The 14,982-nt window shown below is 43.8% G+C and overlaps 1 protein-coding gene across 1 annotated transcript in view; it reads right to left on the reverse strand.

Annotated features, from left to right (window-relative positions):
* Positions 1 to 7,280, reverse strand: part of LOC128427118 (zinc finger MIZ domain-containing protein 1) — a 109,873-nt gene extending 102,593 nt beyond the window's left edge. Inside the window, exon 1 of the mRNA XM_053414207.1 lies at positions 7,092 to 7,280. The gene's annotated coding sequence lies outside the window, so the exon portion shown is untranslated. The remainder of the gene's footprint in view (positions 1 to 7,091) is intronic.
* Between the last annotated feature and the right edge of the window lie 7,702 nt (positions 7,281 to 14,982).

Raw genomic sequence — 14,982 nt, forward strand, 5'->3', positions numbered from 1 at the left:
TAGACCTGAACTGTGCAAAACTCAAAGCAACCGAATAATCATTCATATAAAAATAGAAGAAAAAAAAGCTGAATGCTGTAAAAGGATGCAATTAAAGTTAATTAAAACAAATGAGCTATCACTCAAAATCAAACCCGGGATTGGACTCCCATATATGCGTTGTGTTATCAACATACAACATAACTGGCTTCATGTTAGCGTGCCATGCTAACATGCTATCATTACAATGCTTAAGAGAAACCCACAGGAAATAAAATCCACATGCGTATTATCGTGATTTGATTGGCGAGTGCCTCACTTGAGTGTCAGTTAAACATGATTTCATTGGCCGTACACAACACAATGCAACCGAACCACAATGCAGTTCTACGACACATGACTTCTCCCTATTTAAAGTCATAGAGCAGTGTTTCAGTTGAAGCCTCCAGCACATAGGTGCGAGTCCTGCGCGAGCACCCAGCATGCCCTCTTTACCGTGGGTCAGCTCAGGCTTCTCCACATATGCAAAAGGAAAGCAGGTGAAATGCAAAACAATATCTAAACAACCTGTGGTGTGTCAAAGTGCAGCATCAGAGGAATGACAAACGGCACGCTTCATGTCGGGGGGTTCACCTCCTCGTGTTTTACATCTTGATAACAAACTTGAAAGTGTCTAACGTTTGTGTCCGGGGTGCGAGAGTGACAAGGGAGGGTAAAAACAAAAAGGCGGGTGTATCTGGGGAGAGAGAGAGAGATTACCCTCAGACCTTTTCTTTGAGAGAACGGATGGGAAGGACCATCCCTCTGTATTAGTAAATCACACTCCCCCCCCCCCCCCCATCCCTTGAATCCAATTCCACCACTTACTCAGAATCACCTTCATTACTCATCAGAGGTGTGGATCTCTCTCCTAAAAAAAAAAAGAAAGACACCCCTCCAGGGCGCACCATCGACACTGATACTTCAGCAGAGCCGCTCAGCTTTTTACACGCCCTTTTTTTTTAAAAATATTTTTATTTATTGTGACATTTCACCTCTTGGGACAATTTCAGATTTTCGAGAGCAGCTGCCAGTTTCTCCGTCTGCCCTGAAATTTAAGAAGGAAACACGTCCGCTTGGCAACACTATCTCCTGCTGCACCGTTTGACAACACTTCAGGATTCCTTGGTCGGACTCTGTTTAATTTATAGAAGCAGAGACTTTCGGAGAAGCCAGATGTTATCCATGATTCAGAGCCTTTCATTTAAACTTAACACCGCAGTGCCGCGCTGTGACATCATCTGCGTATGTTTTTCACAGCATGTCACATTCAACATGCATGAGCCTGCGATTGCTGGGGGCCTCAAAAGCTCTAATTATATCCATCGTGGGTTTAAGACTCGCAGATTGAATGTGATTTTTTTTTTTTCTTTCTTCCCCTCGCAGCTATCGTGTAGCTCACTCTCTCGCCTGTTCGACTCTCTAACGCTGCTCACGACCACAGACATGTGAACTGCAATATTCAAGAAGATTCTTAATTGCATTTTATCTTCGGTGACAGGACTTCAATTTCACACATCATGCACACACAGCAGTGGATGTTAACACGGCGAATAACAATCCAAAAACAAATTCAATCAATGCCCGATCAATAATGCAAAGGCCAAAGACATTCAGATCGACAGTGAAATGATGGAATATTTGAAATAGTATTTTAGTTATTAACAATTAATCAATGTTCAATGTGATCAGTTCATTTTCTGGAGGAGTTTAAGGATGTGGATTTTAGCTTTCATGCCGTCCATATCTACAAGTCACCCGTCACTTTGAGCTCTATCAAAAAACTCTGCTAGAGCTTCACTAATTGAGGAACCAATTAGTTAATTAAGTGATTAGTGATTCAGCAGAAAATGAATTGAAAGCTGTTTTGTGAATCAGTCGATTGTTTAAGTGATTTTTAAGCAAATGTCCGCTTCTTAGATGTAACGAGTTGGGGAGTTTCTTTGTCATATATTATCATAAACTGAATATATATTGATTTTAAGATTGATATAGACGCCACTTATGAGATGAATCAAAATGGGCTTTTCCCACTATTTTTGGAATGCGTTATAGACAAAACAAATAATCGACTATTTGAGACAATAATCTGCAGAAATCCTGCAAACATATGATATTAAAAAAAAAAAATACATGGGGGATTTTCCTTGTGTGCCAAGCAGGCATGGGAACAATTCAGAAATATAGTATTTAGGCCCATTAATCACAAGATGTGTATTTTGTGTTCCGGCTAACTTCCCCTCCAGCACGGCTGCAGCTGTAACAGGAGGCCGGCCTATTGTTCAGACTAACAAGGGGCGCAGAGGTCACTTGCATTTTCACAAGAGCTTTGCCAGAGGGGTTGGGGAAAGCGAGCGGCACACCAGTCTGTTTAGTATGGATCTACGCTAAAGCTTTTTCTATAAAGTCACATCATTCCCAGTCTATTATAAAGCGGGATGGATTAGATTAAGTGAGATTATGAAGAGAGGGGCTCCCTAAAAAGAGCAAAAATAACATGCTCAGTACTTAGCAGGCGAGTCAACAGTGGGATTAAGCCAAAAGGACACGTTCAAATCCAATGCTAATATGCACAATGGCCGTCCTTCCACACACTCAACTTTTAAGTGGTCGCTAATGTTATTGCTTCAGATTTCTCCGCACGAATCGAAAGGTGCAGGCGAAGCTCAAATCGGACTTTTATTGTCATGTTATGATCGTAAAACTGAATCGAATCCACAATTTGAAGGGGGAAAAAATCTAAATAAGTGATTTCTCTTCACTCCATTAAAACTGTCGTCCCGGCTTCTCCCTGCCGTCAAGCCCTCTTCACGGGCACAGCTTGTACTGCAATAACACAACTGAAAAAAAAATGCACAAAGTGGTTGCACAATCTAACATGATTAAATGATGTGTGGTCTGGCGTCACTCCCAGCACCTCTCCCATCCCTCACTGGGCTGTGTATCTCCCCTCCTGCAAGAACGCAGACAGACACACACACACACAGATTCCCTTTCCCTGAGCCGTGTTGTGAAAATAGAAGCTTCATATTAACAGTCAACAGTTAAGCCGATAGGTACGGTCAAACCTTTTTCCCGATCATAGAAAATATTTCAAAAATGTTCTGTGGACTTCTGCCCAGGCTGCGTTGCTGCAGCTCGGTGTCACCGAGGTGGAGCGTCACAAATCACCACAAACACACACATGAGGAATGCAGCATAACACAGATTCTTCTATTTTGTTATTCAGAGAGGTGAGAGGAATGTTCTGGACGCCTTACCGGAATTAAACTGATACCAAATATCACATCAAAGGTCAAATGCAGTCGTAATGGCAGCAGAATCTACCAATGTATGAAAATCATGATAAACTACAAGGTAACCTTTGACCTGACGTGGAAGAGAAGCCCCTGCTGCCCACCTCCATATGTTTTGGTCATGCCCTTCTTTAAAAACCTATTAGATAGAAAGTGTTTAACTCTGATTTGGAAACCAACAGCAATCACAGCGTTGTTCAGGGTTACTCCTCCCACTCCGCTGCTTCCAAAATAAAAGGCAGACTTTGTGACCTTATTAATCAGGCGTCTGATTTTACACTCATTCCTTATTCCTCATGGATGAAGGACATATTTACTTGTTAAAATTGGGGGGGGGATTGATGCACTATCAATGGTTCACTTGCCAAATTTAATAAAACATGAGGACCTTTTGTGCACATGCTGGGGGGGAGGGGGGTGTTTTTGCTCCTATTTCAGAGTAACAGCTTTCATTCACATGTCAGTGGGCACTTTAATGTACAGTTAGTTATTTACGTGATATGTTTTCTATAATGTGGATTCTGGATGTGTCTTTTATTTCCCATCGTGCGACCCACTTGTATGTCCTTGTGTTTACCTTGGATGTTAGTTATGTCTTTTTCTACAGCATAGTTGCAAATACGTAGGAGTGCTGCACTTTATAGACGTGTGTGCTCCTCAGTGATATGTTTCACACAACACTGCAACTTGAAAAGTAAAGTTTCTGACCTTCTTCTGATGTTGAGAATCTAAAAAGGGTTACAAGTACACTTAGAGTCATTGTCACAAGTAGCAATCACTACAAAGTTGAGTGGAGCGGCACGATCATCAACTTGAACTGTGAAAGAACCAAAAAGGCTTTTTGGAGATTCTCCACTTTTTTTCTTGATTATGTTTGATAACAGTCTTGTTTAATTTATAGCAACACAACTTATTTTGTAAAATGATCATAGGGTGTTTCTCTGAAGTTGGTGTCAAGTAGCAGTAAAAGTGTTTGAATAAATGTATATTCAGCACAATGTGACTGCCATAGGTGCAGCACAATCAAAATAAACATTTACAGAGTTATAATTGCGCACGAGCATCATAACAGGATGAATAAAAAAGAAGAGCTGTTTGACACCAGAGTAAACCTTCACGATTAAGAGTCTACAACAGCCCAGTGACACACTTCCTGCACCCAGAGCTTGCCCGCTTGGCCCCCGCGTCGTTCCCCTTTACTCATTGAAAATAGCCATACCAGTGCGGTGATTCATCCCAGGAGTTTATCTGTCGGGCAAAGACAACACAGAAAAGGACCTTGAGCGAAACCTACACAAGCCTCCCACAGGGTCTGACCGCGGAGGAAGAGCAGTCGACTCGCTCGCTCAACCTTTTTCCTGTTAGTGAGCTTAAGAGAGCTATCGGTAAACACGGGAGCTTCTCGCCACAACTGGAATTCCCAAGTCGAATCAATAACATTATGACATTATCTAACAGCCGTGTTTACCTGCTGCTTAAACTCACATTGTTGGTACAAACTGGACGAGGCTCGGGTCAGAGAACCTTTGGGAATGTGTTGAGTTTGGCCGCTGTAACGCCGACTGGACTGTCATGTTTCAGGATTTCTCCCAAACGATCAAGTGTAAAACGACACCGCACATGTCTCAGGATTGTTCTCCGACAAAAAGGAGCAGAGACACACAACATGGCCAGTGGAGACACACGCAGGCTCGCGACCTCCGCTCAGGCCAGGCCAGCAGTGCGGCTGGAGGTAATGAGGCCTCTTGTGTGTCCTCGCTGATCTGAGAGTTGAATAGTTTCCCATGTGGCACAGTGATTTCCAGCTTCTGCCTTTACTCTCACCACGTCAGGTGGGTGGAGAGGCAGGAGCGAGAACTCCCACCCGACACTACATTTAAAAAATGTGTCGCCATTGTCAATCCACAGTGATGCACACAGACCCAGGACAAGAAGAAAAAAAATTGCTTCCGGGTTTTATGACGTGTGTGAATTAATATTATGGATAGAAATCTTCAGTTTCTGTATTGTTTTTGAGATGTTGTGAGTGAGAAGCATCTGAACGTCCTTTTACAGTTTTGTTCTGGCCCACTCTGCGCTGACTCCTTTCACTGGTCAGTAGGAAACCCAGAGTTAATAAATGGTCTACTTCAGCCCCCAGACACACGTGCTGGGTTGCAGATCTCCGTTTCAATGTGTCTTTTGTTTGACGGCTGGTGTTTCAACATCCTCGACTTGAATAGAAGAAGGTCAGCCTGGTGGGGTCTGGCCCATGGTTATTCAGGAGCCCAACCTGGGGCCCCTCTGCGATGGGGTGACTGGGAGGGGAGGGGACGGGACGGAAAACCTCCTCCTCTGTCTGACACCACCCTCGTCTGTGAAGCCACTGGAAGTTTGAAGGGCTGGATCAGCTTTTAAACACCCGTGCGATCCAGGGGGGAGCCTGTGAATAAAGATGGCAGCCCCCTCGCTCGACCACATCTCCCATTCTGCGTGTGAAAGTTTGAAATCCAGTGGACGTGAGAGCCCCGTCAGCTCAGACATCTGCAGGCTGCGGCTATTAAACCAAACCAGACCCCTGGATTATATGACAGAAATGTAAACAAGCAAACCCGGCCTGCTCAATATAGCTGCTATCGCCACACGAGTTTCTCGTGGAGCTTCAGCAGCTGATTCCAGGTTCTGATGATCGGGATGATGCTGCTCCTGCTGCTAAGAAGGAGAACACGAGGAGAATGAACTTTTCTCAGCAACATAACAAAAACAGGAGGAGCTCTCCCTGACATCTCACCAGAACGAGACAAGAAACATCTGCACGCTGGTGTGCATGCTCAATGCTCCCAAATGGGGGGGGGGGGGATTTTTCGATTCACAGAAATGAAGTGCATGCACATATGGGAGAAACACACCCCCCTCTCTCTCTCCCTCTCTGTTCGTGACAATGGTTAGGAAGCAGATCAGGCAAGCAGGGTTACTTTTTTCCACTTGGCCATGATTTCTGCTTCCTGCACAGATGTAGAGAAAGGAGCTCAATATCTGAGTCCCCCCCCCAAAAAAAAAAAAATCACCAACTGGCTCCATAATGTTCAGACAGCAGGAATTTAGGGGGAGTCAACTTTACCAGAGCAGGAGTGACCCACAGCAGCACCAGCAACACCAGCAGCAGCATCACTCCAGATCCATGGGTGTGTGTGATGCTGTGCACATGTGCTGGTGGTGAAGTTCACAAACACACGTTTCAGCGTGGATGTGAATGGAGGGTGAGCGCGCTGCGGTGGGGATGCAGATGCACAGTTGTTCTGCAGACACACCGGACACACAACCATGTGCACGCCAGAGGATTAAACACACACACTCACACACACACACACACACACAAGCAGACAAATGCACAGAAACACGCAGGCATGGTTCATCCTGCAAAACGCACACAAGCGCCGACGCTGGGGAGATCAACGCGGCATCTGGTACCACCGAAATGCACAACCTGCTCCGCGGCGGCTGCGGCGGCGGCAGAGGCGGCAGCAGCCCCGCCGGTTCAAACCCGACGGTGGGTTACAAACCTCCACCGCCCGCCTGCCTGCCCGCCTGCCTGCTCGCTCGCTCGCTGGTCGGTACGAGCTCCGACCCGCTCCCCGCTGCCTCTTCCAGCGGTCGCTCAAATATACCGAGAAACAATCTGAGCCAAAGTGGAAACAAACACACAAACAACACAACAAAAACCTCCAGCGAGGGACCGAGGAGCCTCGCAGCGGCAGCGACCGGGAGCGGGCGACGGTTAAGTTTGCAGCTACTCACCGGTTCCTCACGCGGAGAAAGTCCTCGGTTAGTGTTCGCCTCTCGCGTCGGTTAAATCTCGCTCCCCCCTCACGGCCACTGACCGGGAATGGGCTGCACGTCAGCGGCTGAGTCGGTGAATAGAGTCGCAGTAAGTTGAAGTGTCAAATTTCATCGGCTATTCTATTACCGGAGGGACCCGTGCTCCGCGGCTGCTCACAAAACGTGTCGCGGAGTTCCGGGCGGAGGCGGAGTGGCGGGGTGGGAGAGCGGGAGAGCCGGAGAGCCCGGAGCGGAGCAGGGACGGTCCCCGGTGCCCCGCAGCTCCGGCTCCGGCTCAGCGGCCATCTGCTCCAGACACTGTGTTCATACATGCATCTGTATCTGTGTGACAAACAATAGGTAACACATATTATTAACATGTGAGATCCACACGTTTCAGTGGGAGCTGAGCATTCCACGAATTTTTGTATTCATTGATTGAGGCTCATTAGAGAAACAGCTTATAGCTAATTGTTGTTTATTGGCATTTGAAATGAAATCGAATCTCTACTTAAAAGGCCAATTACTGGAAACTAGTATTCATCATCTGCAATAATAATCATTATAATAACAACGACAACAACAACAACAACAACAATAATGATAATAATAATGATTCTAATGAGATATAATTTTCTTTATGTTTAAAAAATCCCTACTATATATACTGTAGACCTGTAGGTGCATATAGTAAAAAATAAACAATTTAGAAAAACAATAATAACAACAATACAAATATTGAAATGATAGAAAATATGTATAGTAAAAATACATAATAATTTGGTATTTTTCATCAAATAAAACAATACTGCATAGCTTTCGATGCACATAATAAGTAATACATAAATGCGAAAGATAAAATAAGGAAATAATAATAATCACAAAATGTAAAATAACCATGATAACAATGAGATTCATCATCGTCTTTAATAATCATAATAATAATAGCAGCAGGCAATAACATTCGAATTACTGATGTGAAAAATATAATAATAATAGTAATAATGTCATTAGAATAGTCAACATTTGCTAAATCTGTCTCAATATCATCAGAATATATATTTATATAAAAATAACGCTCTTAATAGCATAATAGCTATAAACTGCCTAAACTGCAACAAACGCACGCAGGCGCACACGGTCCCAGGATGCTCCGCGGAGCCGGCTCCACCCTCCGTGTTTTGCAGGTCACCGCTGTGTGATGGAAAGCTCTGAATAACAAAGACATGTTTGAGAGCAGCAGCAGCAGCAGAGGCAGGAGCAGCAGCAGCAGAGGCAGGAGAGGCAGAGGCAGAGGCAGCAGCAGACTTGGCTGAGAGCTCATGTCAAGGAGCCATGAGGGAGCCAAGCAGCATCCCCACACACACACACGCTGACCTGCCGCCGTGACCTGTTTGGAAGCATCAAAAGTTACAAACACACCACCCTGCATGCGGTGATTGACTCTCCAAGATTGGGATCAGAAGCTCTTACACAAGCCCCCACACTACTGACACACTGCTGGTGTGTGTGTGTGTGTGTGTGTGTGTGTGTGTGTGTGTGGACCCCTGAGAGCCCCCATGCTCTCTGGCCTGTGCATCTACCCCAGCTGTCTAAGTTAGGGGGAGGGATGGGCTGGAACAATAGGCGTCATTTGTCCTGCTAAAAGGTGACAGGAAGCATTGATTTCAGCCTGTTCCAGCCTTGTAAGCCATCCCCGAATTGGCTAATGGGAGCATTTCCCTCTGACGGAGATTGGAATTTGTTTTTCCTTTTTAGGTGATTGTGATCCACAGCAAACGCATCGGGATGCAGGAGCAAACTTCTGATTCCAGGATAAACAAAACCCCATCAATTTTATTGAGCTGCTCATTACAATAAAGCCCTGTCGTTGTAGGTGATTGTTGCAAGGTGCATAAACACAAACAGCTTAGATATGGGTGCTACAAGGAAACAAAAACAGCTATATATATATAGTTTACTTTATAGTCTTCAGCAAATCAAAAACATGAAACCGCTGCTAAAACTGAGGGTTAACATTTTTGTCACGGTTCTTTTCTTTTCTTTTCTTTATGTTAATGTTATATTTCATAATTGCGGCATATGTAGAAATCAATAAAAGGCCTAATCAATTTATTTATCGACAGAAGATTCATCAACAATTGTGTTAAAGTCTCAATTTATTGTCCAAAAATGAAAAAAAAAAGTTAGGTAGATAGCCTCTGATATTTAATTTGCACTATTCAGCAGTATCCTATTTCAGCAATGCTAAATTGTATTAAGAGATAATTTACAGCATAATGTGGAAGATTGAGTTGTTTGGATCTATATTTAATACCTTTTTGTTAATGGAGTGCTAATTTTTTAAATCGTCGCCTATTAAACAGCTAAAAATAGCTCTCAATCACCAATTTGTCTCAGGCCACTTAAGCTTGTCCCACTCCGCCCCAGGATCTGTTCTTGTGATAAATTTCCTGTGTGGTTAAATATGTGAGCCACCGAATGACTCGGGTATAACAGTTAAAGTTCAGGGGCAGAATCGTCACACATTAGGATTTAGGCGACTGATGTATAAAAAAAAATGACAATGCAGCCAAACTTTCAATTTAATATTCCACTGTCACGATACAACATCTCCCTTCCCTGTCTTTCCACGGGAATGTCTTTTATAAGGATCGACCTGTCAGACCTGTGATCACAGGAGTGCCACCTCTCTCTCTCTCTCTCTCTCTCTCTCTCTCTCTCTCTCTCTCTCTCTCTCTCTCTGGAGATGATGATGTGACGTCTGTCTGGAGACGTCGTACGCCAGCGCAGGACAGACTCAGAGATCCAAATATAGAGGAGAATTTTCCTTATCACAACTGGGTCAAGGAGACAGAGTCAAAACAGACTGTCAGGGACATTTTATTACATATGATTTGCAAAGGGTTGTTCAGCAGCAAATATAAGACTGACATACACAATGAGGACATAAACATATTGTATCAATCACAAAACAACTGTAATGTAATCTCTATCTATCTATCTATCTATCTATCTATCTATCTATCTATCTATCTATCTATCTATCTATCTATCTATCTATCTATCTATCTATCTAGCCATCCATCTATCTATCTACCTGCCTACCTATCCACCTGCCTACATGACTCTTATCTTCTGAATCTGTAAGTAAGCATATGTTTTCTGACACGTTAGCAAGAACACCTCTCATAAGATGATGAATATTAATGTTGTGTTACATCTTGTTTCACTGCGCTCCACTTTAAAAGAAAATTGAACTTGAAAGGATTGCATCACTGATCATAACATTGTAGCAAAGCGCTGTTTCTGGTTTTCTTCTCTCTCTGATCCTCATTAAGTTCAGTCTGTTGCTGGTTCAGATTGCTTTGCTCTGTTTGAGTAGGTTCATATAAACACAGTTTCTGAAGATTATATCCACGCAACCACCTGCACTGAGTTACCACATCATGTAAGGGTTCAACCATGATTTATATGTTGTGTTGTGCTCGAATGTGAAAAGCTGCTGATTCAGCCAGTGACACTGATAATACAGGACATTCTGTTCAGGACTTATTTGTTCATGTACTGAAAACATGGCTACAGGCAATTCTAATCCACCGAAAACAGCCAGTGCCATATGACTGTAGAATGTTGAATACACAGTTTATTTATGTCTCTCTCACTAACTCTGCATCTAGCACTCTTCATATGGAATCATATTTTTAATGTCCCCATCTGTGTCTTTTACACTTTGTTATTGTTGATGTCTTGTTCAGGTTGGTTATGCCTTGATTGGCTTGGTGAAGCCAAAGGCAAATGTGCATCTTGTGGATAATAAAGACCCTAACCAGCCAAATAACTACACACTTACACCAACACACTGTGTGTGTACTTGTTTTTGTTACCTCTTTAGGACCTTGACAACATAAATGTTACCCTTGTCAGGACCAGTGGACCTTATGGGGACCACAGTTCGGTCATAAGGAGGCAAAGCATAATTTCTGAAGGCCTGGTTAAGGATACGGGTAAGATGTGAATTGTGGTTGGGTTGAGGTTACGGTTTGGTATGAATCGGTCATGGTTGAGGTTGGGGATAATGTTCTGGTTAGCCTGTGCAAACCTGTGTGTGTATGTGTTTACACATTTGTGCTGACTTGTTTGAAAGAAATGTAATGGATTACATTTTTACCGAGATAACAAGGAAATATTTTCAAGGCACAAATCTGCAGAGTCGTAAAAGGATCACACTGAGCTTATCTGCAGAACCATCACTGTTAACACAGTATTTCATTTGCCCCGAACTTGCTTGTGGCAGCTCAGGCAGGACTGCACAAGTCAAATCACTTGTTAAGGCAAGAAGGGGAAAGACTGCTGTCCTCGTAAAAAAGAGAATTCATGTAATATTTAGGGAAACAGAGTTGATGATAACCTTTCTCAAAGCATATTGACATTGCTGTCGGTGTGAGTACATTTCATTAGAAGGATTTACTTGGTGTTACACCCCATAAAAGCCCATATTGTCCAGCAGTCTCGGTCTTTTGCCAGATTCCTCTCATGAAGATGAATGAACTGTAAGAGCCAGTTTCATTTTACACCATGTCTAGTTATGTTAAATTATGGGAACTTTCATTATATAAATACTATAAAATGATTGGTGTAAATATTCATACATTTCCTCCCATATGTTTATCTTCTCCTAATGTCTGCGTGAGGATAATATTTGCCACGTGCACTGTATATAAACCCTTTCAGAGGATTATAACATACATTGCCGGTGTCGGACCCCCGCGCCTCCTGCTGCTCCTTATATAAAATCCGCACAATGTGATCTTTGAGGAGTGTGGGGAGGGAGATGTCTGTGTTTTCATTTACAGTTTCCACCTGGTTTATGAATGAACAACCGCCAGGCTCCAGAGAACAGCCCACATCCTCTGCAGCCGACCAACCACTGGCCGTCTTCCAGTCCAAATGTGTGCACCGTGAAACACTCCACTCCGCTGTGGACAGAGAGCGCCTGCCGCTCCGTGGCAAGTCCGAAAAAAAGGAGGCGGAAAGTGTTGGAGTTCAACCTTCCACAGTGTCGGGTTCAAGACCTGTGTTTATCTTTAGTCAGGTTTTATTTTAACAATCCCCCTCTGGTTCCTGTGCGTCCTTCCACCGAGCACTTATGTTATTGCCTGTTGTGTTGTGGGATTGTGTGGCTTGTTGACCAACGCGGAATCCGGTCGACAAATAAGATTGCAATGGATGGAGGGAATCAGCAGGGCAATGAGGAGGAGGAGGACAGGACTCTGCAAACAGAGGAGATGATTGCTGCACGGGGGAAACGTGTTAAACCCCATTGATTCTCATTACAGCAGCAGAGGCCGACAGAAAGAGCACAGACGTACCTCGACAGGTTTGTGCTGAGGCCTCCTGATGATTTCCTCCCCTCGCTTTTTCCCTCTTTTCTTTTTTTTTTTTTTGAGCAGCACCAGCAGAAAGAGACCGGCTGCTGGCATCCCATACTGCTTTGCCTTTCAGGAGGGGGAGGGGGGGGGGGGGGCAATCAATGTGTGTTCATAAAGGGGGAAGAGCGTTCAGAAAGCCAACCGTTGCCCGAGGCCATGGGCGATGAAGAAGTGGGAGAGACACGGGGAGACAGTGCAGAGAGATGGTGTATTGTGGAAGTGGTTTGTGATCGTGGACTATGATTACAACAAAAAGGCTTAGATACTATACAACAACTCACATATTCTACCATAACTGACATTATCTCCTCCATTTCACTTGTGTAGCCTTTCCATTCTGATAAAAAACTAATCAATAATCAAAATCTTTCCTGTTGGGTGCTTATGTTAAAAATCTATACATTTATTAGTTGATCTAAATGTTGTGGTAATAGCTGAATAGACAGATTTGGGGAACTTTTTGTTATTTTTGGGACATTTTATAGAACCCAGACGCTTTGACACTATAAACACAGACGGAAAAAATTACACAACCCATCAATCTACCTTTCAATTTTCTTTTATAGATACAGTCTTTCATTTGAACCCATCAACAAGTAAAACGTTTAATATGCATTCTTCAAACACAATACATTTATGTCTCCTCATTTAAAAAGACGGGACTGTCAATTGGTCCATCACTCGTTTCACCTCCCACTCAACGATAACAATCACGAAAAGATACATCTTCAATACCGCTCAGCCGTTTGTTGCCTTTATGGCACAGCGCCGTGCCGTTGAACCATATACAGTATATGTGTGGGTTCGAGATGTTTTGTCGTGCTTGAGGGAATTATGTATAATTTGTGTCAAACAATCCTTGTGTGGCAGATTGGGCTCACAGCGGGTGGTACACTTAATAAAATCACTTAGTGTAACAATTCCCACCTTGACATCCCTCTGCTCCCTCTCAGAGGAGGGAGGTTCAGGTATATGTCGCCTGTGCTGTGAGAACTTGTGTGTTTTTCCTTTTAGGTATCACCTGACACAAGGTTAACTAGCTATTTTCAGGCCTATTATTCTCCTGTAACTTCAGGGCAGAGTGAAAAGTCAATTACAGTCAAAGCATACTGTGTTTGTCAAAGAGCATAGGCGAGAGTTATACGCCGCTGAATCACTTCCTGCTAAATGTGACGGTTTAATTACTAGCGGGACATTATAGGGCTTAATGAGTTATCACAGCAAATTGCATTGCAGTTTCCTATACGCACTGGTAAAAGAAACATTCCACAGAGATGGTTCCTCCTCAACAATATCAGAGCGAGTCTGTCCAGTGCTGTGACATTTAAGTAAGACGCTCTCCTTATCGTAGAGGACGGGTTCCAGCTCCTCAGCTGGGAAATGTCACTTTTTTTTAAGGTCAGGTTGAAACTCTTCAGTTATTTTTCATCAAAGGGGCTCCAGTGATTCCCTCTCAGGATAATTTGCTCCTATACGACAGGTATCAACACATCGAAGCACACGCTCTGACAACAGCCCACATCCATCCAGAGTTATATATCACCAGGATGCATGCTTCCTCTTCAAGGAAGGAAAAGTGGCTCCATTTTCCCTATTCCAGGTCAGAGTATTATAATTATGAAAGATCGAGGGTGATGGAGTCCAGTTCTGCAGTCAGGATCCCCAAATGCGTCGAGTCATGGTGCAACAAATCTTATTTCCTTCAGTTTAATGAACCAAACAAATCCATGTGTGTGCATTTAGATGTAATACTTCACATAGACATTGCTGCAGAGTAAATGGATGAATCTTTATTGGTTTCTGAGCGATGGCGAGTCAATGATCTGACCTTTGTCTTGGCACAGATAGCTGTGGTTCTGTTTATTCCAGAAGTAATATGCCTGAACCTTGTTCAACACCAGCCAGTACAAATGTAACCCAATGTTCTGACCTTTTGATGCCTCCCCCTGTATCATCATGAGCCTCGCTGCTCTTATCTGAGAATCAGTCATTGTCTCATTAGAAAATGGGAGGTGGTGGGGGTGTGAAAGGTGCAACGACTTGTTAAGCCCCATGGAGGGCAGCAGTAGTACCTGTTTGCAGACCCCCCACCCACCCACACACACAGACACACACACGCACATGCACACACTTGTACAGACACCCTCATGACAACATCTACTTCTGCTGCTTTACAGATTAACCTCATCCGCCAGTCTGTTTGGCAGGGGTTGCCGAGCAACAGGCTGCACAAACACAGCACCTGACACGTCGAGAGAGAGAGAGAGAGAGAGAGAGAGAGAGAGAGAGAGAGAGAGAGAGAGAGAGAGAGAGAGAGAGAGAGAGAGAGAGAGAGAGCAACCAGGCGCTCAGGCACTCGTCTGCATGGCTCTGTCGACTCCACTTATCATGCAGGGAATAAAAGCCCACTCCCACATGTGCACGTGGAGCGGTTTAAA

The sequence above is a fragment of the Pleuronectes platessa genome, chromosome 21, assembly GCF_947347685.1.
Source record: "Pleuronectes platessa chromosome 21, fPlePla1.1, whole genome shotgun sequence".
Lineage (NCBI taxonomy): Eukaryota > Metazoa > Chordata > Actinopteri > Pleuronectiformes > Pleuronectidae > Pleuronectes > Pleuronectes platessa.